The sequence below is a fragment of the Lissotriton vulgaris genome, chromosome 4_1, assembly GCF_964263255.1.
Source record: "Lissotriton vulgaris chromosome 4_1, aLisVul1.2, whole genome shotgun sequence".
Classification (NCBI taxonomy): Eukaryota; Metazoa; Chordata; class Amphibia; order Caudata; family Salamandridae; genus Lissotriton; species Lissotriton vulgaris.
In genome coordinates this window covers 683,071,033-683,098,464 of record NC_141691.1, presented here as the reverse complement: position 1 = coordinate 683,098,464, position 27,432 = coordinate 683,071,033, and the positions used below count along the sequence as shown (strand labels likewise).

Here is a 27,432-nt window from a genome sequence, read left to right as displayed (position 1 = left end):
ATTGGAAGTGATTAAACCCAAGCCTTGCCTCAAAAGGAAATGGGGAGTTACTGTTAAAAAATCACAACCACAAAAACCCGCAAGAAAATACAGGAAGCTGGGTACTAAATTATCCCCAAGCAATGTCCCCGCAATGAATGGCGTAGTAATGCCAATGGGGGAGGCTGAAGCAGCCCCAGTAGAAGTAGATCCTATAATCATGGTGCCTTCGACAACATTGGTGGTACCAGCCCCTGATCCAACTATCATAGCACTCCCGGGGTCACTATCTCCCAATCATGATCTCTTGCTAGAAGTGGGAAAAATAATGCGTTCCCTTCTAACCCCCTTAGAGCTTAGACTTAAAAAGCTAGCTGAACAACTTGACCATCTAGAACAAGCTAGCTTAGATAATTTTTTCTCTATTAAATCACTAATTAAATCTGGCAATAAAATGGGCGAGATTGGGAAACACCAACGGACAGTCGATAGGGACCAAGGAGTCGTGTTGGTTGACTTACAATCTCCGCCTGTGAGTGGTATTCCCGCACAGGATAATAAAGGGGCGAATAGCAAGAATGTATCTGATTTAATGTCCACCAAAATCATTAGTAACTGTGGGAAAACTAAGCCCAATAACATCACCAACAAGGGTAGCAGGGACAGTGCAAAAAACCCACCTGCAATAGTTAGTAGAAATGCCACACTTTTGCCGACCGGACCGGGAACAACTATGGTCAAACGGTCAGAAAATGAGAAAATACACTTTAGTAATGGCACCGGGAATAAGGTGGGGCCTACCTCACAGATAGCAATGGGGGGTGGTCCCACAAGGGAAACCCTTAGCATCGGGAATGGGATGAATACTTGTGTGGCAGTGGAAAATATCCTTACACAGTGCTGTGTCCCCTTAGAACAAGCACAAACGAAGCCCCAAATAACTAAACCACTGACTAGGATCCCCCCCAGTACAGCTCACCCCGGACTCCTACCCATATGTGGCCATACTTACTAATGTTCCACCCCTACCGGAGGGTCAAAGAGAAACTTATGACATGCTAAAAAACAAGGCCATGTACTGGCTTAGTGTCAATAGACCCCCGCCAGGGGGGGTAGATGGCTTGATAATTGGGGCCAGAAGGGTCAATTGGATAGGAAACACCTTAAAAAAACAGGGGGGAGATTGTATTATAATTAACTTCCAAGACCCAAGGGTTGTGGGGTTGATTACGGGACCTGGTTGGAATATTAGTATTGGTGGGATTGGGGTTGTGGACCTCACCTTCTTTTATCCCAGACCGGTGATCTACCCTGGGGGCTGTAGGGACCAATCGAGATCCAGTCTTGGTACTTGGGCAGAGGCTGGCCCCCCTGCTGCTCCCATATCAAGAATAAATAACTGCTACATACAGGCATTTAATCCCTATAATGGGCAGGGGCAGATGAGGTGGGGATGTTGACAGAGATCAGTTGACCAATTACATTTTGAAGGGGAGGTGGTCGGGGGGAGCGACCCTGATGTAACATTGCCAACCAATGAAGATGAAATGAGTCAAACATTTGAAGTGGTGAACGAGAGGGATGGGAGTATTATTGCTTGTTCGGAGGACTCTGTGGGTGAACCGGCCCTCCCAATTATCATTTGCACTTAGGAGGGAATAGATGTAAATTGTATAAACACTGTTTTAGGAGAGGATTGTGACCGTGGGATGCCGGATGATCTGCCGCCCATGACCCCTAATAAAAAGGGGATTTGTATAGAAAATCCCTTGGAGAGATTCCTGTCATGGAATATAGCGGGGCTGGGGGCCAGATTGTTGTCACAGCATTGGACTGATTTTGTAAGTGGGTTCGAAATGTGCCTATTTCAAGAGACGTGGGCTTGTGACCCAATTTTTTGTCCAGGTTATCTAAATTTTTGTATACCGGCAATGAGAGGCCCCAGGGGTAGACCTAAGGGAGGCCTAGCAGTTTGGATCAAGCAAAACTCAAATGTAAAAGTAAAAATGATTGATCTAGGTTGCAAGGATATACAATTATTGAGATTATCTGTAGGAAAGGGTGGTGTGATAGACATTTATAACATATATGCTAGGGGCAAGAGTCTAGGGAATTCTGCTACCCTAGAAGTTCTATCCGCCTCCCTCGAATCCCAGTCACTTGGAAATAGAGTAATCTTGGCTGGTGATCTGAATAGGACATTTGAGCCTCTAGAAAATACTGCTTATCCAATAGGACTAGAGGAAGATGCTCTTTGGGGGATCCCAAATTTAAGCCTCATACCTGTGAAGCGGTGGTCAAAAGATATTTTGTTGTTGAATGCGTTATGTTTGGAGTATGGGCTAAGGGCCCTTAATGGTAGGACAAAAAGCGACCAAGGTGGCAATTGTACATTCGACAATGGACATAATAAAAGTAGGATCGACTACGTCATCTGTAGCCTTGAGTTATGGTGTGGCGTGGGTGATATGGAAATTGTGGGGAGAATAGAAAGTGACCATAACCCCCTCTGTGTCTCCCACTCATGGTGGAGGGCCGCACGAGCCAACCCAGTGCCAGGTAGTGGGAGCGTACCTGTTATGGCTAACGACTCAAGAAGGGTGAAATGGCCATATGTCCTGCCCAATTTGGCCACCCTGGAATCCATTAATTTGGAGGTAGATAATTCTATTGCTGCCATGGAAAAGGCAGATCCTGTAATACCAGGCTCTATCCAAATAACCGATATACATGACACATTCTTCACTTTGATAAAACCGTATTTTATCAAGCCACTGAAGACTAACAGAAAAGCACCAATTACATTGGCGACCTGGTTCAACAAACAGTGTAGGGCAGCCAGACTGGAGTTGGGCAGAGCACTTAAAAGCAGGGACAAGGCCTCGATTAGCGCCACCAGGAAGCAATATAATGATAGCATCCGCAAGGCTAAGAAGCGGTGGGACGAGGAGCATTGGGAGGAGCTACTCGAGGCCTCAGGGCAAAAGGATTCCAGACTCTTCTGGAAAATTGTGAAATGGGGAAGAGGGGGCCCCCCAAAAAATCCCGACAACAATGTCGATGAGGCATTGTGGGTCGAGTATTTTAAACCCCAGTATGCCGAGAGCAGGGATATAGTGCCCACAGAATCAATCCCTATGGTATTTTGCAAGGGTGATCTATTCTTGACCAAGGACGCGGAACTTGTAATTTCAACTTTGCAGGGGGGGAAAGCCCCTGGGCTGGATGGAATCCCTTCAGACATTTTTAAATACGACAAGGTCCAGTGGGCAAAATACGCGACCTTGCTGGGAAATGGCCTAGCCAAAGGGGCAAAAATCCCCAATATCTGGAAGGGGGCAATAATAATACCGATCTTTAAGAAAGGTGATCGGTCGCTACCGGTAAATTATAGACCAATAAGTTTGCTGGCCACCATGCAAAAAGTAGTGGGGAAGATGTTGGTCGACAAACTTATGGCCTGGGTAGATGATAACAATGCCTTATCCCCCTTCCAGGCAGGATTCAGACGTGCAACCAGTACGGTCGATCAAATTTTTCGCTTCACCATGCTACGGTGGGGGACTGTACTCCTGGGTAAAGGCAGCCTTTATGTAGCATTTGTAGATCTAAGGGCTGCCTTCGATCTGGTGCCCAGGTGCAGGTTGTGGGAGGTCCTGTCTAAGCTAGGGGTCCCACTGGATTTGCTCACAATGATAATGCGTCTCCATGAAAGCAACTATGCTAAGGTCCAGTGGGGGAGGAATGGGGAATCCACCACCAACTTCCCAGTTGAGCGGGGGGTACGGCAGGGATGTGCAATGGCACCCCTGCTGTTCTCCCTGTTCATTAATGGCATTGTAGATAGGATTTTGGAGGCAATGGTTGACGCACCTTCGTTAGCGGGCATCAGAGTTCCAATTCTGATGTTCGCTGACGACACCTTGATCGTATCCAAGACCCCGTCGGGTCTCCAGCGAGCCCTGAACATATTTGACTCATTCTGCAAAGAACGGGGACTTGAGGTCAATGTAAATAAAACCAAGTTGATGGCCTTTGGGCAAAAGTGCCAATCCCAACCCAAGGTTTTCTTGAACAATATTAAACTAGAGCTAGTAAATGTTTTTACATACCTTGGGGTGGAGATATCAAGTAAACTTGGATGGTCAAGACATATAGAGAAGGCGGGGTTGAAACACCAGCAGATTTCAGGAGCCCTCAGGGTCGAGCAAGTAAAATCTAAAAACAGGCCTATAAAACCTGTTCTCATGGTTTATGACGCAAAAGCCTTGGGCGCAACCCTTTATGGGGCTGAAGTTTGGGGCTTTGAGAGTCTTACCACCCTTCAAAGATCTGAGAACAGGTTTTTGAGAGGGATAACTAGTCTCCCCCAAAGTACCCCATTAATTCCGCTTGGTTTTGATCTAGGCAGAAGATCGCTTAGTGACCGTGCCCGACTGAGGCCTATCCTCTATTGGAGACGGTTATGGACAACCATGGAAATAAGACACTACGCAGAGGGGTTCTTACCATTAGCCAAGTCAGATGCTTTTCATAAAATTACATGGCTAAAAATGCTAAGGGACGTCCTTGCTGAGCTTGGGCTCTCCAAACTATGGGACAACCCCCTTGGGGAAGTATTCCCCAGTAAATCTAGTATCAAAGAAATATATTGGGACCACATTGATCAGAAACTCTGGAGGAGTGTAAACTCTGAATCCATGGGGGGTAGATTTATGGAAATTAAACAGAGACCATCCCTAGAAAAGTATTGGGACAGTATAACTGTTCCATTAGACAGGAAATTATTTTTCCAGTTAAGGGCAGGTTCTCTCCCCCTGAGGTGTTTGACGGCCAGTTGGAGAACTAGTAGTAGTTCGTGCTGCCCGTCATGTGGGGCCCCCAACGAAAGTATTGCACATTTTCTTTTCCTATGCGAGGCTTATTTAAATCCAAGAAAATCCTTGTTGGCTCCAGTTTGTAGGAACCTTGGTGTCCTAAGCGGTGTTGAGGGGTTGAGAATTATTTGTTCCTCCACTGAAATGCCCGTCGTAACTGGAACGGCAAAATATCTGGGGTGGGCATGGTCCATAAGGAGGAGGGCTCTATCTTCTAATGTGTTTTGAATTTTACATTTTCCATTGTTTGACTTATCCTTGCAAACATCTACTGGGAGATATATATGAATTTTAACCTTAAATTGCGGCTAACATGTATAGTATGAGTTTTTAGTGTGTAAATACTGGAAATGGTCCGTAACGCGGAGGTTTTTACATCTCAACATACATCTAGTTTCCGCATACTATGAAAAAGCTTTTCTTACCCTAATTGGTAACAACTTTTTGTGTTCATGTATTATGTATTTTTAACTATAAACTGATTGTTACTGAATGTTTGAAGTTTTAAAAAAATGTATGAATTTATATGTGTGTGCTTTTATGAGTGTATAACTCGAATAAAGCTTTTTCTACCCCGTAAACTTTCCTTTTTAAACACAGCCCAGTTTTCTTTAAGGAAAATGAACTGCATTTAAAAACAAAAGTTTACTTTATTGATATGTGATCAGACATGCTGGTTTGCTGAGCCCATCTGCAACTATTCCTGTGATGGCATCCACTCATAGTGAGCCACAATTTGCTACTTGCCTCATTAATATTCATGAGGTAAGTCAGATTCCAGCCTACTCCCATTCAGATTTTTAGAAACAGACCTATTAGTATATAGTTCAGTTCTTAAAAATCTTTAATGACTGGAAAATACTATTCACAGTTTGTGACCATTATTTTTTGGCCAGATATTCATTTGTGATAGCAAGATGCTAGTCTATGTAGTTGCTTGACGTGCACACACTCTGCATTGCACATTACAGTTGTTCACACAGTGTTGTATTAGTAATATCTTATGTTATTTGTTATGAGTTATATAATTTAAGATTTTGTCAGTGTTGTCAGTGATAGGCAGGGCTGAAGAGGGGGCTTGTATTGTAGTGTGCGTAGCTAATCGCACCTGACCAATTTAAGTGGCTTTTTTTTTGGTTTGTTAAATAATCATAACTTTGTTTTAACTATGTTTTTTCATGGTTTTCCTGTGGACATGTTTAACCCATGTTGATGTCGTATTAGAAACTATAACTCTGCTTCAGTGAATATGCATACAATTAGATTAGTGCATTATGGTATAGTTTGTATTTTAATATTGACTGTAAATAGGACTATTCCCATCACTATAAAGGCTATTATGGAGGCTGTGATATCAGTGCCTGTGAGGTCACTGTACATGGGTTCTGGTAATTTGCCTGTAGTTATCCAGTTAATGAGGATTCCTGGGGACCAATCAGATTATTCAAGCATCAGAATAATACGCAACAGATTTAAACAACAAGGGTATTCAGTGAAAGGACACGTTCTTGTGCCTCTGTTGGGTTTAATGTGGTGGTCAGTAGAGGATAACAAAACCTTTTGTAGAAAAGTAGAAGCTGGTCTGTATGTAGAACAACGTGCATGAACCTTTATGTTTTGTTATGGCAAAGGGAAAAGGCAAACAAATGTAAGTAATTAGACATGATTGTATTTGTCTTATCTTTATTTATTAATGATTTAGATGTATAGGCATTAAACACAAGAGACTGAATTTAAATACAATTGTCTCTAAACTTCCATAATTTGGATGACAAAGTGAAACATCTATCGAATGACAACACAAAAGCAAACGTGTGTAGTTTCAGGAAGTACACAGACATGACTACACGGTTTCCAAATGCACACATTTTCATAAACTCCAAAAGTTTGCACTTTTGTGGCAATTGTGCGAATTCACAACTTGGAATGATCCTGTTTAAGCAGTTGTTCAGGAGGGGGTATTGGAAAATGGTCTGGCAAGAATTCAAACAATCAGAAAAACAGCATTATGGTACATAGGAAGACATTTAAAAAAATGTGGTTAAAAAACTTTAAAAAGTATAGGTATATATAAATGTGTGCGGCTCACCTTTTTTCCTGTGAGAGAGGTTTTTTTGTCTGTATATATATATATATATATATATATATATATATATATATATATATATATATATATATATATATTACTTTTTGGCACATGGTTATCCTGTCACTGACCCTGTTGGGTACAGTGTGCGCGATTGCAAAAGATCAAACTTCATTCAGATTGCTGGGCGACACGTAGATTCCTCCTATGGTATGGATGTAGAAACTATGACTACTCCTAGGTTAAACTACGTGCAGGTAATGATTGCACATTTAGGCTGCTTCTGCAGGTCACGTGACTCCTTTAATTTACAATGCCATGTCTTCTATTGCCGTTTTAATAGAGATTTGTTGATCATGTTTTTTTATGATTAGATTGCATATAGCAAAATCTGCAGCATGAATGAATGTTATGATCTTTGTCCATAGAAAAGGGACGTTTCTTTTGTGATATGCATTCATTATTTGATGAATAATTTTGGAATCATGTCTTGTTTCTTCTGTTTTAATCTGCATTCAGAATACTACCAACCGACTAGCAATTAATTAGGATAAAGGACATCCACACTAGATGGCGCTTGTAAGTCTATGTAATGAATTGTTCCATTGGCATTGTTTCTGTATTTGATGCTGTCTTTTTATTGGTACATTCACATTGCTATTCGTGAGTAAGGTTATTTGGCTGAAAAGCATCAGCAAACTATATTATGACAATGAAATGAGAATAAAGTTTGAGCACCTGTAATCTGAGGGAGTGCAACTAAGAAACTGCAGAAAATGCAGTTGTGTGCATGTGTGTGTGTGTGTGTGTGTATATATATATATATATATATATATATATATATATATATATATATATATATATATATATATATATATATATATATATATATATATATATATATATATACTATTACGTGTCCTATTGTTAAATATTCATGTATTTAATAATATAAAAAGCCAAACACAAAATATTGTGTACATTGTTATGTTTACCATAGTTAAAGCACCAAAGTGGACACCTAAATGCAAACATCATTTTGGAGGAGCACCAGGTATTACAGTGAGATAGTGCGCATGTTGTTTAATGGCCTCGTAGCTCGCATACATCATCCACAGCGAAGCTTCACTCTGTAAGCAATTTTGTCAGCATTTGGTGCTTCTGCAGATCAAGTGAAAAAGCCGTCTTCTACTACCAATTTAATACATATGTGTTGAACATGTTTTTGTAGGGAAAATTCCCTGCTGATACCTTTACTTTTCTGGAAATTGAGCTACAAATATAGCCAGGAAAATTCGTAGTTATCACTTCTTGATTTCGACAAACAAGCTCTTGAAATAATTGATATAGAAACAGGGCGCTGTTTTTCCTTCTGTAAGTGGCATTTGAAAATGTGGCGTGTCAAGACCCAGGGTGTTCATGGAATGGCTCGCAATTTCATAAAAAGTCAGTTATTAAGCAGCATAATCTACAATAAAAATGTGAAGGGTACCACTAATTCTACAGCACCCTGGCTTCTTCACACTCCAAATGAAAGATATAGAGGGCAACATTTTCAAAGAGTTTGCTCTTAGTAGATGTAGCTGACTCGTGTAGTACTCCTTGCATATCCCTGAATTCCAGTACAACCTTCCTACTCCTGGCTGCATCCTAAAATTAAGGAGTTCTGCAAGGGTAAATCACACCGAAACTGTTTTGAATCATGCCCATAGTTCTTATGTAAGATTGTGGATCCTTGCTATAGCTTCCTGCAAAACATGATCTTGGTTGTTTGTATGAGTTCACAGTGGCACACGTTCTTTGTATTCTTGATATGTTATTGTTATTTAATCCCCATATTTAAACACTAAGGGGCAGATTTATGTTGGACTTGCGCCATGTTTGCGTCACGCAACGGCGGCGTAAACCTGGCGCATCCCTGCGTGACGCATCTAGACAGATGCGTCATGTTGTAAAGCCCTGCGCCACATGTGGGCGTTCCGGTGCAGGGTGGGCGTTCCGGGGCAGGTGCGCCTTGCAAAAGTGGCTGAGTGAAATCTACAAGATTTCACTCAGTCACTTTTAGGCCAATGCTGCGTCAAAACCCTGCGCTTGCTTGAAGCAGGCGCAAGGCTTGACGCAGCATTGGACAGATAGGGCACCCCCGAGCCATGCTGGAGCTGCGTCGCACTTGCGACGCAACTCCAGCAATGCGTCACCTTTACGGCACAGATGCGTCACACATCTGTGCCGTTTTTGCCCCATGGTGCGCCGCATTGTAAATGCGGCGCCCCATGGGTGGCGGAGCTGCGGCGCACAATAACTGGCCATCATCCAGCAGTCTTGTAAGAACCAGTTGTTGGTGTGAGTGTTTCTGTCTGCATTGTCGTACTACTACTGAAACATCCGTGATCTAACAAAAAAGTTAAGGCAAAACTTTTGTTTAGTACCCTCTTGAACGGGCTCATACAGGCTTGATTCACAAAGAGTTTGCTGTGGTTTACTTTTGTGATGCTCCTGGATTACTGCAGCATGCCAGAAATATATATATATTCCTGGCTCACCTCTAGAATTTAGGAGTAACTTAGGAATGCTACAAGGGAAAGTAAAAGCTACTCACAGCAAGGCCTTTGTAAATCAGGCCATTTATGACTACAGAAGCACCAACAGTATTGCTTCACGTGCCTGGACTGGTGTAGGAGCTTAATATGTGCGCTATGCACTGACATTTAGCCAAATTCTATGAAAGTGCAATTTCAAGCATTCAATAGGCATAGCAAAGCAATTTACAACAAAGTGCTCAACATTTGAACAAAAAAGGCAGACTGGTCTGGACAAAATCAGATGTGCATCAATTATTCTCAAAAGCTATTACATTGAATTCTTAGGATGCAACATGCCACTTGCCTGGCAGTGAATCTTTCATTGGTGAAATAAACATATTTGATCTTTTTGGAATATTTAACTCTCCACTTTTTACGTGCTTTAGTAATAGGCTACTGCTTGCTGCTTTTAAAAAAACAACAGCTAATTCAATTTTACTCTAAAGAATTCAGCAGAGTTCCAAAAAAGTCTGCAAGATTCCACAGAGTTCCAAAAGCAGTGTAATTTCGGCATGTTGTGCTGCTGTAGCTGATTTTTAGCACCAGGAACTTGTTCCACATTGTAAAATCATTGCGACCGGCACTATGCAGCAAGCCAGAGAGTGCTGCGTCTTTCTGCAGCTTGAGTAGATTTTCATATTGAGCAGTAGTTTTCTCAATGTGAATAGTAGTGACCTGCTGCGTGCCCAGACTTGTCCTTGCGCTCAATTTTCTTGCTCGCCAACTTAATGTTGGTGATTTGCTTATTCAAAAACCTCATCATGCTGAGGTTGGCAGAGTTTATCTGGAAATCCGTGCTCTAGGCAAGCGCGGAGAGGGCAAAACTTTGCAAACTCTGCTGGTGGAGCGGAGTTTACAGCCCACCCCTAATAATAAATCCATATTTGTGAACTCTCAGGCCCTCATTCACAAAGATTTTGCTGTGAGCAGGTGTAATTTACTGTTATAATACTCCCTGTTTACTTCTTGAATTAAGATGTAAGCCATGAGCACCTCAAGAGTAAGTCACATAAACCTCTTGCCTGCTCCCGTCGGGCATTGGCCGACGAGAGCACTACCTCCCTATTGTTGCCGTCGGCCAACGGCCAAAGAGCTCCGCCCACTCTTTAGAACGCCCCCACCCCGGCGGTTTTTCCGCTGCGGTTAAGGCGTTAAAATCTTTGTGAATTAGGCCCTAGATAGGTATACAACAGAAGTGCTATATTTGGACCTTGATGAGCAAGCAATAGTAGAACAAGCACTGGCGTTGCCAATAGGTCTCGCAGTAGGAAAGTTGGAGCTATTACAATTGCAAATAGCAATGCCTTTTATTTTTGTTTTCATTTTAAAAACATAAAGGGCTTTGTCAGTTACAAAACCAATAGCTCCAACTTTCCTACTGCGAGACCTATTGTGCACTGCACAGTGTGGGTGAAAGTGGCACTGCGTGTGTGTGAGTGGCTTTGAGTGAGTTGCGTTGCGTGGGTGAGTGGCGTTGCATGTGTGAGTGTTGTTGCGTGGGTGAGTGGCGTTGCGTGGGTGAGTGGCGTTGCGTGTGTGAGTTGTGTTGTGTGGGTGAGTGGCATTGCATAGGTGAGAGTGGCGTTGCGTGTGTGAGAGTGGGCTTGCGTGGGTGTGAGTGGCGTTGTGTGTCTGAAAGTGGTGCTGTGTGGGTAAAAGTGGCACTGCGTGGGTGTGAGTTGCCAATAGGTCTCGCAGTAGGAAATTTGGAGCTATTACAATTGCAAATAACAATGCCTTTTATTTTTGTTTTCATTTTAAAAACATAAAGGGCTTTGTCATTTACAAAACCAATAGCTCCAACTTTCCTACTGCGAGACCTATTGGCAAATCTGCATATGTCCACTGTTTGGCAGGCCACTCTGTCCTTTGTGCCTTGGTGTCACTGCACCTGCTGCGCCACTAATCCATACGCTTCAATCTGAACTCTAAACTATGCCCATGCTCTTAATAGGATCTCTGCTAGCAGATGTAAGAAAGACAGTATTTAGTTGTAGTTTCAGCCGATATTATAACAATATATTTTTTTTTAGATTAAAGCCACATTGTTTATACTTTATGTGCCCTCTATACCATAAACTGATAAAAGGAAGAGAATCCGTGAAGCTGCATACATTGCGTTAAGCTTCCAAATAATGTGAACACAGGCACTTTTTTTGTTCACAAAATTACGACTAATAAAAAAAGAAATCAACTGTAGCTACGTATGTAAACGTGCACGAAAAAAAGTCGTTTCGGTTTAACAAAAAACAATGTTTAACGCAATACGCTTTAAGCTATTTCCCCGAGAAATAAATTACGCACGTTTATTTTGACACTGGGAAAATACATTGTAATGCATTGCCATTTAGTTCAGAAAAAAACCCAGACCGAAAGTCTGCTATAGTGTGAAACATCACGTTTTCACCAGTTGAAAAGGAAACCAGACCAGGATAATAAAGTGCTTTAAGCCTTGTAGTAAAGATTGTAATCAGTTGGCTCCCAGCATCTGTGAGATGCAAATCAACTAACAGGGGGATGCTAAGCTCCTAAAACAAGCCTTTCTGAGTCATCTCTGAACTTTCTCTTGCGCTCTCTCTGTGTCTGTCGCTGAATGTGTTTGTACTGAATCAAAGACGTATGTCCAAGTTTCCTAACAGCCTGAGGGGAGGCTGAGGCTGTGTAGTTAATAGTACATCGTATTACAAAGCCCCCCTCCCCCCTCCCGTGAATCCTGGTGCCAGATCTTCTGGCATTGCAGAGGGCACATAGCGCTTCAAGACTGCCCTGGGGTTCTTCACTAAGAGCAGGGCACTGCACGTGCTCCGCAAGATTGAAGTACGAGTTCTCTTCCGTGTAATCTTTATGCTGATAGTTTGAGGTTGGTGCATGCTTTGATAGGCAGTTACAGAGGCAGCGGTGACGTTTCTATTAAGAGTAAGTCCCCACAGATTGAATCATACATGCACGTGTATCTCTCCCATCAAGTAGTGCCTTTCTCTTACTGGAATGTTGCCAATGCTTATTGAAAGCTTCTATTATTGCTGCAAGATGCTCAGCGCTGATATTTTGTATCACATCAGCGGCCCTCTAAAATTTGTCTGTGCCCAGAAGCTTTCTTCTCGGGTTTCTTACATGATGAGCAAAGTTTGTTTAAGAAGAGCAAGTATGGCCCTTTCTTCCAGTTAAGTGTGGTAGGAAACAGCACTTACCACTAAAATGGATGTGTACTGCGGAGATGTGCCTTTGTATGTGAATTAATTGTAATTGCAATAAGGTAGCTCAGCTTGTCCTTGCAAAAATATGGCTTTAGTCTGCAGGTCAAAGGTTCCACTCCCGCTAAGAACGCTCTCTGAGTGGATGTACATGCTTCAGAGATTAGTGACCCGCAGACCTTTAACCCGCCTGCTACCTTGCTACAACGTATGTGCCCTAATTTTAAACATATTTTCTGCAGTCATTTTCTCCACGTTAATAGTCACATGTAATTAATCATTGTTAAGTTCTGACCAAAGGTTAGCGGGAGGGGTGAAAAAGTTAGTAATGTCTCCTCGATGCTGCGTGTCTCTCAGACTACATGTTATCAAGCACTGACTATAGCAGTTTCAGCAACAAATCGTCCTTAAAAACAAGGTATTCCCGTAGTAAATTTTTAGCTTGACATTTTTGTTTATGTAATTAGAGCGTTACGTTTTTTGACGTAGCGTTGCGTTTGGTGTGCGTCAGCTGGGAATTTCCCAGATCTTCTAGAATCTTCGGACACGGAAGGCGTGTTGTGCTTCCTGTGCTGTTGCTGCGTCATTGACATGTAAGTGACAACTTTGTTTGTGTTTCCCTATGTTTTCGGATTCTATAATTGAATATGTGTTTAATTTACTGTTAATTTTCCATAGACAAAAAAAAATTTGCGAGTGTTTCCGGTTTCGCATCTTTATCTGTTTTCTTTTGTTTTCAATGTTTAAAATGATGATGTCCTATGTAAATGTTTTTGTGAAATGTTTCCATTGTATTTTCTTGCTTGTATGCAACGGCGTGTTGTGTTTCTAGTTCTGTTGCAGCGTCGTTTGACAGGTAAGCGATCATTTTATTTGTATAATTGTACTAATGTGAATGTAGTATTGATGGTGTGTATTTATATGGTAAATGTAGCCGCGTCGAAAAGAAGACACCAGACTATTAGGGACTGCAACATTTGGGATTTTCCATATGTGAGTAAAACAACATAGAAAACGGTTCTACAAACTGCTACACAGTTATTGGCTAGGAATGGCGTTGTTTTGCTTTGGTTTCCAGATAAACATCTTGTATTGGATGATGTTCACTCAGTTGCATGCTTGCCGACCCTTTCATAGAAGCTAGGTCGGGGAACTGCTCGGCCTGACACCTGGTCACTCCGCCATATGCATAATATGTTTTGTGGATTCTGGTTTGTGTGAATCAACTGTTGGCTGTTGAGGATGAGCAGATTTCTTTGTGGTGGCATTGAGTGTGCTTTCACTTCTCGGCCTGCCCCCTTGTTTTCTCTCTCCTCTCCTCCTCTCCCTGGCTTCCCCCTCTGCTTTAATTGATATTGGTAATGGACAGTATTTTCTTACATGGTTCATACTGTAACAAACGCGCCTGCTGTTATCAAAATCTGTGCCATTTCTTCTGTGAAATTGCTCAGTAAAACCAGTTTAAATCATTAATGTATATCTCATGCATAAGAGCTAGGGGACTTTGCGACATATGCAGTTCAAATTGTGATGTTCAGAATGTGATCTCGGGAACGATTAGAGCTTTCGCTGCACCTTTCTCACCCATCACAGCCTCCCACACACACAGTTGGTTGCTGCACTTAAACGTTGTCATGTCTTAGGCCCGGAAGCAGGGACGTGGGTTTCACATGGCAGTGAAACGGATCATGTGGGAGCGTATTAGTGTTTTTGTGTAGAATCCAACAGCGATTAGGTTTGAAGCCTGTGGCATGCTTTCCTTCTTTTCATTTGGCTTTTGTGAAATATGTACGTGCTCGATGTGACTGTGGATAGAATGAGTAAGCGTACCCTACTGCATATCCCCCACTTTCTCTTCAGAGTTTTGTGGTTCATTTTCTCCTACGCATGTAGATGTACTGCATAATAAGTGACAATAGCTGCTGCAAAGTAAATACTTCAAGGTCGCCCCTCTCCATGCAGAAGCTGTGGAGAGAGGTGCAATAGTTGGTTTAAAAGGTAGGGAGAGTGTGAGAGAGATGTTTTTTTTAGAAAAGAAGAGAAATTGTTTGGCGTGACGTGAGAACATTTAAACAGCACCAAGAGTTGGGTAGGAAATATTGTAGTAGTCTTCAAGTGGGGGACTGAACAGTGGAGCACATAGGGGGTAGCACGAGAAGGACACAGTTAAAACGTAAGACAAAGGCCTGGGGTGGGGGATCCTTGAATCTTAATGGGGGGCTGTTTCACGATGCCCCCTTTGAAATGGCATAGCTTGTACCTCAAACGGAAACCAGTATAAAGTGCGCACAGTGGTTTCCAGTGTGTTGTTGAGCCCAAGTGCAAGGAAGGGAATGGGCCCCTTGGTTCCTGCCTAGTGTAAAATAAAGACATTATTTGATTTCATGGATTCCTGATGCCTGTGTCCCGGTGCCACTGCACCTGCTGCACGAACAGAAAGCGTGTCTCTGAAAGAGTGGGTGCAAGGGAGAGGGGAGAGGCATGGTGAGCTGTGGTTGGTGTTTACTCAGAAGGACCCTGTAGGACGTTGTAGGTGACAGCGCAAGTCACCACAAAATATATATTTAAACAAGATGCGAGGCCGCCATTACTTAATGTTAAAACAAAGACAAAGATGTGTCGGAAACGTGCTCGAGGGAGAGGTGGGGGGAGGAAGCGACAGGAGCCGGGGGAGAGGGTACACCGAGCAGGAGGAAGGGAAGGCTAAGAAAGCAAGCTGGGTCAAGGAAGGGGGAGAAAAGGAGCGCTGGGACGTGGAAAGACACGGAGTGGGGTATGGCAGAGATGGGAGTTAGAAGGCAGATAAAGAGCAAACAAGACACGGCAAGTGCAAGGAAGGGAATGGGCCCCTTGGTTCCTGCCTAGTGTAAAATAAAGAAATTATTTGATTTCATGGATTCCTGATGCCTGTGTCCCGGTGCTACTGCACCTGCTGCACGAACGGAAAGCGTGTCTCTGAAAGAGTGGGTACAAGGGAGAGGGGAGAGGCATGGTGAGCTGTGGTTGGTGTTTACTCAGAAGGACCCTGTAGGACGTTGTAGGTGACAGCGCAAGTCACCACAAAATATATATTTAAACAAGATGCGCGGCCGCCATTATTTACTGTTAAAACAAAGACAAAGATGTGTCGGAAACGTGCTCGAGGGAGAGGTGGGGGTAGGAAGCGACAGGAGCCGGGGGAGAGGGTACACCGAGCAGGAGGAAGGGAAGGCTAAGAAAGCAAGCTGGGTCAAGGAAGGGGGAGAAAAGGAGCGCTGGGACGTGGAAAGACACAGAGTGGGGTATGGCAGAGATGTAAACAAGATGCGCGGCCGCCATTATTTACTGTTAAAACAAAGACAAAGATGTGTCGGAAACGTGCTCGAGGGAGAGGTGGGGGTAGGAAGCGACAGGAGCCGGGGGAGAGGGTACACCGAGCAGGAGGAAGGGAAGGCTAAGAAAGCAAGCTGGGTCAAGGAAGGGGGAGAAAAGGCGCGCTGGTACGTGGAAAGACACGAAGTGGGGTATGGCAGAGATGTAAACAAGATGCGCGGCCGCCATTATTTACTGTTAAAACAAAGACAAAGATGTGTCGGAAACGTGCTCGAGGGAGAGGTGGGGGTAGGAAGCGACAGGAGCCGGGGGAGAGGGTACACCGAGCAGGAGGAAGGGAAGGCTAAGAAAGCAAGCTGGGTCAAGGAAGGGGGAGAAAAGGCGCGCTGGTACGTGGAAAGACACGAAGTGGGGTATGGCAGAGATGGGGGTTAGAAGGCAGATAAAGAGCAGACAAGACACGGCAAGTGCAAGGAAGGGAATGGGCTCCTTGGTTCCTGGCTAGTGTTTGCGGGGAGAGAGAGGGGAGGTGCTGGTGTGGGAGGGGGGAGGTGCTGGTGTGGAGGAGTGCTGCTAGGGCAAGTCTGTGTTTGCGGGGAGAGAGAGGGGAGGTGCTCGTGTGGGAGGAGGGAGGTGCTGGTGTGGGAGGAGTGCTGCTAGGGCAAGGCTGTGTTTGCGGGGAGAGAGAGGGGAGGTGCTGGTGTGGGAGGGGGGAGGTGCTGGTTTGGGAGGAGTGTTGCTACGGCAAGGCTGTGTTTGCGGGGAGAGAGAGGGGAGGTGCTGGTGTGGGAGGGGGGAGTTGCTGGTGTGGGAGGAGTGCTGCTAGGGGAGGAGAAGCCCTGGCCGTGAATGCTCGCGCATGTTTGCTCACGTGATTCACGTGAACTGCAAGAAAACCGCGGGGCTGAAAGCCCTTGGTTTGAAGAGGATTTTGCCGACTTGAATTCTCCCCATTTCCCATTCCTGCGGAATGGTAAAGGCGAGACCTAAAAAAAGGGTCTCCGCCGGTGGCTTAATTGGAAACTGGACCTTAGATTTTGTTGAAGCGAATGTAGTGAGGAACTCTTGATACTACTTATGTGCGTTACTGTAAAGGATTTAACGTGCTGCATGTGGCATTTTGACTTGAAGCAATTAGTATACTGAGAAAATTCCTGTTTATTTTTGTATGTGATTAGTGAATTAACATCAGAATGCATGTTACCCAGATTTTAAGGTGATGTAACTAGTGGCTGGTCCATTGGAATTTGCCACAGGTCGGATTCAGTTATCCAGAATCTTACAGTCCATTATCTTTGCTTGCTGCACGTTTGTTCCCTTACCCTTGTCCTGAGGAGACCAAGATGTAAATGAAGACCGAAACGCGTCCGCGTCAACAGTTTATGACAAGAGGAGTCCAACTGGAATTGACAAAAAATGCTTATGATTGAAAGCACATTTGAAATGAGGACGTAAGAGGTGTGGTAAACTTGTGCGCATAGAAGACTACCTCACGGTGTATTGCCTTGATTCAGTCTGTAAGCACTGATGAGTTTCCAATCAAGAGGGTAGAAGGGACGAATGAAGTTGGTTTATGTTGATTTGTGATGTATATGTTGTTTGTATATATATGTTTGTGTGTTTAGAAAGAGAACCAAAAATAATGATTATTTTTTTCAAAAATGGGTCTGTGGTATGAGGCTTGTTTTGAATAAAGCTCCATATGAATTAAAGATATGACGATGTTTTGTTAATAGGGTAATATGAAGTTCCCCTATCATTTCGTGGATATAGATATTTCTTCCTCCTTGCCATATCCTTTTTTCTACTTTTTGTAGTTCTTTACCCAGGTATAGGAGGGTAACTTTGGTAAACCCCAACATACTTTTGAATAGAGCACGCAATAGTTGTGAAAACAAAGAAAACCTAAATGAAATAAAAATAAAATAGGTAAATGCGTCTTACAATATACAATGAGTAGTATATCATTAGTCTAGCCTCACTGTTAAGGACGGTATTACATGTTGGGTGGATTTTGGCCTGGTATTTCCTCCCCTGAGTTATTTATACTAAGGGTATCAGTAACTCCAGGAATAGGCAGGAAGCTGATTGTCTGTCTTTTGGGGAGTAACATGGGGGATCGTTGTTTTTGCATCTATTCACACACTTACCCAGGTGGATCAGGAAACCCTAGAAATCATATGAGGTTGATACTTCATGTTCTAGACACTTCTTTAGCCAAAATAGCAAGCAGTCAACTTGTCTAAAAAGCACTTGGCTTACAGTTGTGCACTTGTTTTTGCATTTTTTTGATGGGAGATCTTTTTCCAGCCAAGACCATGTTTAGTATACTACTTGGTTTTCAAATATTGTTTATGAAATGTTACCCAAACGCTACAAGGCTAGGTTTCCACTTGTTCAAACCACCTTTTGTAACTGTGCATTTTATACAGAACATGGCATATAAAATAAGTTGAAACCATATGGATGAACTTAGAAAAGCCTCAATAAATGGTATTACTTCCAAATGCTGTATTAAGAACTCATATTAATAGGGCGTTGCTCACTAGCCATGCACCTCTGCAATGACTCCCATAGGCGCGGCGCACACTTAGATTTTTTCATACCTGTGTGCTCCTTGCGCTTGAAAACTACGATGCGATTGGCTCTTTACTGCCTAGTCCGAAAACGAAACAGTCACTGTCTCTTTCACATTTGTAGTTTGCACTGTCCCCCTTTACCTCACACAGCAGCGCCATCACTGCAGCTATAGGGTGGGTAAATCAGCTCTTGCCTGAGCAGAGGGTGCAAAGAAGGTCCTCAGCAGCACAGGGGTCGAAATCTGTAGCGCAGTTCCACGTTGTCCATTAGAAGTGCTCAGCAGACTGGACTTTTTTGTGGAAGTATACCAAGGCCATTCTGTTTAATTGATCTCCTTGGGCATTTCCCCTATGATATAAATATGACAAATATATGCCATGAACACGACGACACATTCCCAATCAACGAAACTAGACTTACATACCAGCCGGGCGCAAATAAGGGCGCGTTGCAGACTCTTTATCTAAATCTGCTCACATCTAATTTGAAACTGCAGAAACAGTGTATGAAACATAAACTGCATTGTGTTTTAGCTGCTGCAAAGCTACAATACATCACTTGTCTTCTGCATGTGAACCTAACTGATAACACGTTTTTAAAGGAACACTCCTAAAATTGTAGTGACGCTACTATCCAGACCAAGTTGTTACGTTGGATTACACTCACTCACAGTTTTACAGTCATGATGGAAAAGTACTTTTATTTATCGACAAGGACATTTAGAGGCAAGCGGGGTAGTTTTTGGTGCACAGCGTACATTCTGGAACAATACGTCAGCAGGCCACATTCATAAGGATTAGTTTAATCTTGAAAACACAATTGGATTACAGCCAGGTAGAATTCATTGCAGCCGGAAGAGAAGAAGGCGGCCCTATCCTGACTTCCACAGGGCACCTAAGGGGAAACAAGCAAAACCTCAACACTGAATATGCCTGCTGGGAGGGACAGACCTCGACTAAACTCTGAGAAATAGCCAATCTGAATAGAGAGTGGGCCGTCTTTTCATATGTGAAGAACGTTGTGGTGTAGGACTGTGCATAAAAGACTTGTCGACATAAAGTGCATGATTCACAAATATTTTTCTGTGACTAACTCTTGAAATTCAGGAGTAAGCCTGAAGTACTGTAAGCGTAAGTAACACATACGCAAAGCAAAACCTTTGGGTCGATTCAAAAAGATTTTGGAGTGACTTACTCTTGTGATGCTCTTGGCTTAGTCCTGCATTTATGTAGCGAGCTGAAAGTGCTAAAAGAGAAAGTCACATAGCAGAATCTTTGAGGATCGAGTCCATTGTGTTTCAGGGTCCTGCAACTCAAAAACATGACTTGCATTTTTTTATATTTCTACCAGTCGACCTGCATCCCAATTCCATAGATATTCTTCCCTTTTAAATTAGAAATCAAAAAAATGCCTCCAAGTTTCAAACCTGATTAATAAAGGAGATTGAAAGTTTAACATGTTATCTGGTGAGATTTTAAGACAAGGACATTACATATACAAAATACAAGGAGGTGGTCTTGCATCCTCTCCATCTTGAATTCTCCGTCTCCATTAAGGAAAAGAAGGTAGTGGTTTTGCTTCGTCTTCACCATGAATTCTTCATCTGCATTAAAGAAAATAAATCAAGCATGAGTGGATCATAGTTTTGTATATTTTTGTGGTTTGTGATTTTACACCACACATATTACTACACATTTAAAATATCTGTAAAAGAGCTTGTATACATGTCAAAAGGGATTTATATCTGTTGCCCAGACCTTTGGTGACCTTGCTGACCTGGAGGGACAACGGGGCATATTACCAAGCAATAGCGATAATTATCGCTATTGCTTGGTTAGAGACAAAAATTTACCGCTGAGCTGTGGCGATTTTTACCGCAAATAAACCTTGGTATTACCAAGGTTTATCGCAAATGCGATAAAAATCGCCACAATGCATGAATATCGCTGAAAAGTCAGCGATATTCATGCATTACCGAGCTAATGCTCTTAGCCATGTTATCCACCTCCCATTGGATAACATGGCTAAGAACTGCTCAGGGCAGGTGTTAGCTTTTGGAGATATTCGCGCTTAGCGCGAATATGTCCAAAAGTTGGTAATAGGAGATAGCAATGTTAGCGACTGTTTTCAGTCGCTAACATCTTGGCACGCCCACTTTGCATGTCATTAGTGATAAATATCACTGACATGCAAAGTGGGGCCCAGGATGGTCGCTATCTCCTACTAGCTGTCGCTAACTGGTGTTAGCGACAGCTAGGTAATAGGGAGATAATTTTATCTCCGCTTTCTTGGCTTTTAAAGCCAAAAAAGCGGAGATAAACCCCCTTGATAATATGCCCCATATTTACAAGACATTATTGCCACCAAAACGTCACTTTTAGTGCTGCATTAAACAGCTCACCTAGAAGTTACAAAACTGCATTTATAGATTGTTTATGTGCAAGAAGGGACCTTCTTGCACATAAAAAATCTTCCCCTTGATACAGGCACCCTTGCCCTATTGTGCACTATGGTGCAAGGGTGCCCGCGTCAGTGCTAAGCAGCTAATGTTAGTTCCAACGCAGGGGGAAACTCAGGGCTGCACCAGATTCTAGTAAATATGATGCAGCCCTGCATTTCTAAACTGACGGAGTGTGTTGTTAGCCATCTTGGCTTATTAACACGCTTCACCACTTTCTTGTAAATATAAGTGTTTGATAGCCCCTGCAGATGAAGCAACCATTGTTTATGCTGGCAACTTGTACTAGTCCTGCTCAGTTGGTCTTTTCGCATAGAGATACCACATGGTGTAAATTCCAAGATCCATGGATCCTTCAATGTTGTTGGTATGTTCTGTAACTGCTTAGGCAATTTATTGTTAACTTAGCATGGTAGAGGAGTAGACGCTTGCCAGTTAAATTAATAGTGGTTTCCCAAACTACCCATGCTTAGTTTGTTTATGGGAGAATATATCTACAGACAGGGTGGAACGTCTTCCGTCCTAGTACTATGTGCATATGCCTGGGTTAGGGATAGGTTGTCTGTTTGCTCACTTGTAATTAATAACGTTATGTTCCACAGACCCAGAGTTTTTTGCATAGGGATATTGCCTGTCAGTCTCTCATTATGGTGCTTTTTCCCAGTCCTGGTATATAGCGTGATTAGGAAATGGCGCATTCGTATTCTATTTCTCCCTACCAGTCTGTAAGTATTATATTTTTGACAACTGACCTATGGAAGAGTAGCATCGTAAAGTGACCATAGAAGATTGGTTAAGTTAGGAGTTCATGTGAAGCAGCAGGGCCAGTTATGGTCGATGTATACATTTAAATGCCATACCTGCTTAATTTTAGGGATTTACAGGTTTGTGTTCGCTGAAGCATAACTAATCAATAACCATTTTTTTCAATGAATTTCTATGTTTTTGTGATGCACTTCATTCAGCTTCCATATACCCATTCAACAGGACCCTGCATCCAGCCAGCAGTGGGTGGCCCTTCAAGCTGTACATGGATTTCAGCTGTGCGAGCAAGGTTGGCCATGACTCTTGGCCTATGGCCATAACTGCAAAACGTGCTTCTGCACCCTACCAGGACCTTTTTGTTAGTTATTCAAATTTCTTTTTTAGACTTTCATGTTTTGACATATTAGAGTTTCCATATCTCAAACTCCAAATCCCAGGTATTTAAATATAACTTGATAAAGAACGTAGTACATCAGTTATGCACTATCTTCTGCAGACGCTAAGTACATTTTTGCCGAGATGAAAAAATACACTGACAGGAAAAGAGCAATAGCTGGAACCCTTTAGAAAGCAGTGAAAAATCATGAGTAACAATAGACATGGGGCATTTCTCAAATATAACTATTTTTTGTGTGAAATGTATATATTTATATGATTTTCATATAAATTGTATTTTAATTTTTAACAAAAATGTGTCTTTTTTCCCAATGCAAAATGGCTGCCTTATGATTGTAATTTTCATGAAAAACACAATTTTCACTATAGTGATCTCTTATTTTCTGTCTTTTTATCTTCATTTTCAACACTCTGGTTGCCCCACCCCTTCTCTGGGCTCATGCACCTCCCCGAATGACCCACCTTGCTATAGAATGTTTCTTGAACAGATCACGTTTTTTTGTGTTTTTATTAACAAAGTTGTGATTTTCAAGATGGCAAGAAAAAATTATCATTCATCAGCTAATCACAAATTCATTCAGATTGACGGAAATTGCAATTTTCAAAATCTTGAGCGGGCCCAAGCCGAGGATCTTTTAAATGGTACGCAAAGAATATTCAAATCAAGGAGATACCCACATATAAATATTTGGGCATTAAACTGCGCAGAAATATGTCCATGGTGGACCAAAATCGTGATATCACGGCCAAAGCACAATCACTTATTTTTGCTTATAAATTGCTCCAAAAGAAACTACAATGCCCCTCATATGGACACATTTTAAAAGTAATGGCAGCCCAAGTGTTACCTACCTTGTCTTATGGGTTAGAAATATGGCACGGAAATGAAATCGACATATTAAATAAATTACAGATAAGAGTATACAAATCTGTGTTTAATCTTTTCAAAGGAGCATCCCCAGCACAAATACGCCTGGAATTCGGCTTACAAAACCAAGTCTACCAGAGGAAAGCTATCTTTGCAAAATGGTGCTGGAAACTTTAGAGCATCGGAAATAGGTACACTAAACAACCTATGTTGGCTAGAGATCAAGAAACAATACAAGGAAAAAGAACCAAACACCTGGGGTACCTATTTGCGAATTGCCCTCGAAGAATTAAACATCGAGGAAGATTGGAATAGTCAGACGGAACGAGCATCATTCAACAAAATTTGTAAATTAAATGCAAAGTCACTATCCCTGGTAGAGGACAAAAGAATCTTGGCTAATCGCCGACATGCCTGGACAGTAATTAACTCATATAAAAGACTAAAACCACAATTTTACCTAGAAGCTCATTTCCGGCTATCGCTAAAAAAGAAATTCATGGCATATAGACTGGGCGATCATTGCTCAATGGACCTAATCCCAACCTGGAAAGCAAAAAAGCAAGAAAAGACATGCCACCTCTGTGGGTACCACACAGAAAGTCTGTATCATCTATTGTGCACTTGCGAGACCCTAAAAACCGAAAGAAGAACTATGCTGAAATCAGTTCTAAACGTCTTAGGAATTCGCACCTGTAGGCAGGCGGTCACAAGTTGGTTGGGTGCATCTTCGAACATTCTAATATGCCCTGGAGTAAAATTTATGACTCTTGTAGAGACATTACTATCAAAAATTGAAACGGATCAAATTTTGAATCTAGAAAGCGATTGTGTTTTAGGAACTGTAAAGTTTTGATGATTTATGTAATTTTATCTTGTTTTTATAATTATGGTTATTTTACATGTATACTTTAAGGTTGTGAAAAACCAAATAAAGTCAAATTTGAACTGAACTGAACTGATTTAAACTGCAAAGTTATGCAAAAGTGTTGACCCTTCCAAGCCAACCTGGCATCTTTCTTAACTCCTAATAAATCAAAAACCACTGAATGGATTTACCCTACGGCAACAGAAGTACGCTGACTCTGTACTTTAGTCGTGTCAGGTTTGGTGTAAAATTGTTCAGCAATTTTCTGCTGCAGTTGCAAACTAAATTTGACATTTGAGCACAAATTGGAAAACCCATCTTTTTTTACCCCCCCCCCCGCTTAACTTTTTTCCCATGAACTAAATTTGGCAAGCAAACCTTAGCTGACTATGCTAAGCAAGTGCCATATTTGGTTTAGATCCATCTACGGCAAGGCAAAGTTATAGGCAAAAGTTATAGGCAAATCAATAAATGAGGGGCATATTACCAACAACTAGCGATAATTTTTGTCTCTAACTTGTTTAGAGACAAAAATTATCGCCGCACATCGGCGATTTTTATCGCAGATAAACCTTGCTATTAGCAAGGTTTATCGCAAATGCGATAAAAAACGGCCGCAATGCATGAATATCGCTGAAAAGTCAGCGATATTCATGCATTATCGAGCAAATGCTCTTAGCCATGTTATCCACCTCCCATTGGATGACATGGCTAAGAACTGCTCAGGGCAGGTGTTAGCTTTTGGAGATATTCGCGCTTAGCGCGAATATCTCCAAAAGTTGGTAATAGGAGATAGCGATGTTAGGGACTGTTTCCAGTCGCTAACATCTTGGCACGCCCACTTTGCATGTCATTAGTGATAAATATCACTGACATGCAAAGCGGGGCCCAAGATGGTTGCTATCTCCTATTAGCTGTCACTAACTGGTGTTAGCGACAGCTTGGTAATAGGGAGATAATTTTATCTCCGCTTTCTTGGCTTTTAAAGCCAAAACAGCGGAGATAAACCCCCTTGATAATATGCCCCTGAGTTTTCAAAGGAAAGTATGGCTGAACCATAACTGCACAGCGGCGACTGTTACTGTTCTTTCTTTCTTTCTTTCTTTCTTTCTTTCTTTCTTTCTTTCTTTCTTTCTTTCTTTCTTTCTTTCTTTCTTTCTTTCTTTCTTTCTTTCTCTCTCTCTCTCTCTTCTTTTCTCTCTTGCTCTCTTTCTAATCTGGAATACTTCATTGTCACTGCACTGAAAAATCCAAGATAACATCACTATTAGTAGATCTTTCAAAAGAGTCTTAGATTTCCTTAGGAGTAAGGCATGCTTTTTAGCCTAGAGCAGAGAACACTATTGATGTATCACAGATCAGAGAGAATATGAAAATACCTCATGATTGAGCAGACCTTTCAGAAGATACCATGACACACCATGGGGAGAAAAGTGCCTGAACCCCAAATCCCAAAATCAGACTATAACCATTATGATTCAAACATGCAGCTCTGGGTATGGCATTGGGGAGCCGAATATAAGGATATGTTTTATGTCACACTGTGTACCGATTTACTCCACCACCAAGATCTGACCATGCGAACTATAGGCCTGTCTGAAACCAGAAATAAGAGCACATTCCACCAAATTATGCGTTTTGCCATGGCTTGAAATAATCACAACCACTGTTAAGAGATGGCAACAGAAAGATAGGACTGAAGACAGGATGATACAGGTGAAATAAGGTTAATATGATGTACAGAACTGCTTTTATTAGCATATTTAGTATGACACAACTTTAGAAAAACTTTTTCAGGGGCGGCTCCTCCACAATGGTGGAGGAACGTCGCTCTCCTGCCTGGCTCGTGCCAGCAAATGTAAAACAAAATGATGTTCTTGCATTGTTTTAGTTTGCATTGGCCGGCTCCTAGTCAGCCCTGTTGGGAGGGGACAAGGCATGGGAGGGGGGAGGAGGAGTGTTTTTTTATGAATAAAAACAAAAACTGTGGTAGCACCACCAGCTTCATTAAGGAGACTCTGCCCATCAGGGTCAGTGGCAGCTTAATCCACGTCTCCACGTCTTCTTCTAACCTCCTGACAGCAACGCCATAGTTGTCCCTAAAGACTACTTCCGAATCAGGGTGGACCTGAATTCCCAAGTATCTGATATTGGTGTGCTGTTTTGCTTCTACAATGGTTTCTGCCCAATAAGTCTTAGAACCCCTATCTTGTAGGAGAGCGAATGCTGAAACATGTAGTTCTGATGCCTAGCTGTCATGGCAACAATACAGAGGTGTGGTATTGCAAAACGCAAATGCAGCATATAAAGGTCAGGCACAACGAAATGAGATTTCTACCTTGTGTGGCATTGTGCCACCCATTCTGCCTGGAAGAGGAAAAACTCTTTGTGTGATTCTATGAATCTACAGGCATGATCCAGGTGCAATGGTCTTATAAGCACAGTCTATAACCCAGCTGGTGTTGCCTACAGTGCTATAGGCCAGCTATAAAACAGCCTCTGTGTGGGGGAGGGTAACCATCTAGGGGAAAGGTAAGGAATGAAATATTGCTACACTAAGTATATGTTGCAATGTGAAAGTCATTGACAGCCAAAAAAGTAAAGACAATGGACAGAATAGTGAAAGAACCTAATGTCATCCAGAAATATAGGGCAGAGTAAAACAAAGTGGCAGCACACACAGCATTCCCATGAGCCCAAACACTCCCAAGACTGAGGGTAAGGAAAGAATTAGCATCCTTCAAGCATAAACAGGAGTACTCCATTGAGAGGATGTGCATGCTACTTAACAGCCACTAGAGAGAGAGAGAGAGAGAGAGAGAGAGAGAGAGAGAGAGAGAGAGAGAGAGAGAGAGAGAGAGAGAGAGAGAGAGAGAGAGAGAGAGAGAGAGAAAGATACAATAAAGGCGACAGGGAATACTGGAAGTGGTGTGGGACAGGAGAAATGTGTACCTGGGAGAGGAGGAGTGTGGCATATAAAGGAACTTAAAAAAATAAAATAATAAGTGGCGCTTGTCGCCAAAGGAAACACACGCCTTGCGTGTTAAGACTGTGAAGAGGAAGGCCAATGGTATAACAACAGTTAAAGTTTGAAAAGGATTAATCCCAAAATGACACTTATGAGCCTATTTAATGCAACTTAAAATGAGAAACAAAACAAAGTGTCAGCTAATATGCTAGTGCCTGGTCTTCAAAATATACTACTTAACTTCTTAGTGCTCATAGTCATGACACAGACTCAGTTGTCCAGTTCTTCTCCAAATGTGTAAGATGTTCATAGTCTATTGAAATTCCTGAACCAAGCAAGCTCCCAGGTCAACAAGGAGCCAACAACTTTATATGCGCACAAACATCACTCTTGCTGACCAGAAAGTCTAGGGCGTAGATTTATGAAATTTCCTACTAAGTTAAGCTCAGATTTAAAAAGACTTAGTGTCAGGTTTGTGTTTCTTTTTTAACATGGAACT

General features: G+C 42.2%; 2 protein-coding genes across 3 annotated transcripts in view; both read right to left on the bottom strand.

Annotated features, from left to right (window-relative positions):
• Positions 1-20,076: 20,076 nt before the first annotated feature.
• Positions 20,077-27,432, bottom strand: part of LOC147722439 (aromatic-L-amino-acid decarboxylase-like) — a 712,354-nt gene continuing 704,998 nt past the window's right edge. For both annotated transcript variants that reach the window (XM_086964959.1, XM_086964960.1), the window contains one exon: positions 20,077-20,213. The gene's annotated coding sequence lies outside the window, so the exon portion shown is untranslated. The remainder of the gene's footprint in view (positions 20,214-27,432) is intronic.
• LOC147722438 (aromatic-L-amino-acid decarboxylase-like) overlaps positions 20,105-27,432 on the bottom strand; it is a 1,636,613-nt gene continuing 1,629,285 nt past the window's right edge. The window contains exon 14 of the mRNA XM_086964961.1: positions 20,105-20,213. The gene's annotated coding sequence lies outside the window, so the exon portion shown is untranslated. The remainder of the gene's footprint in view (positions 20,214-27,432) is intronic.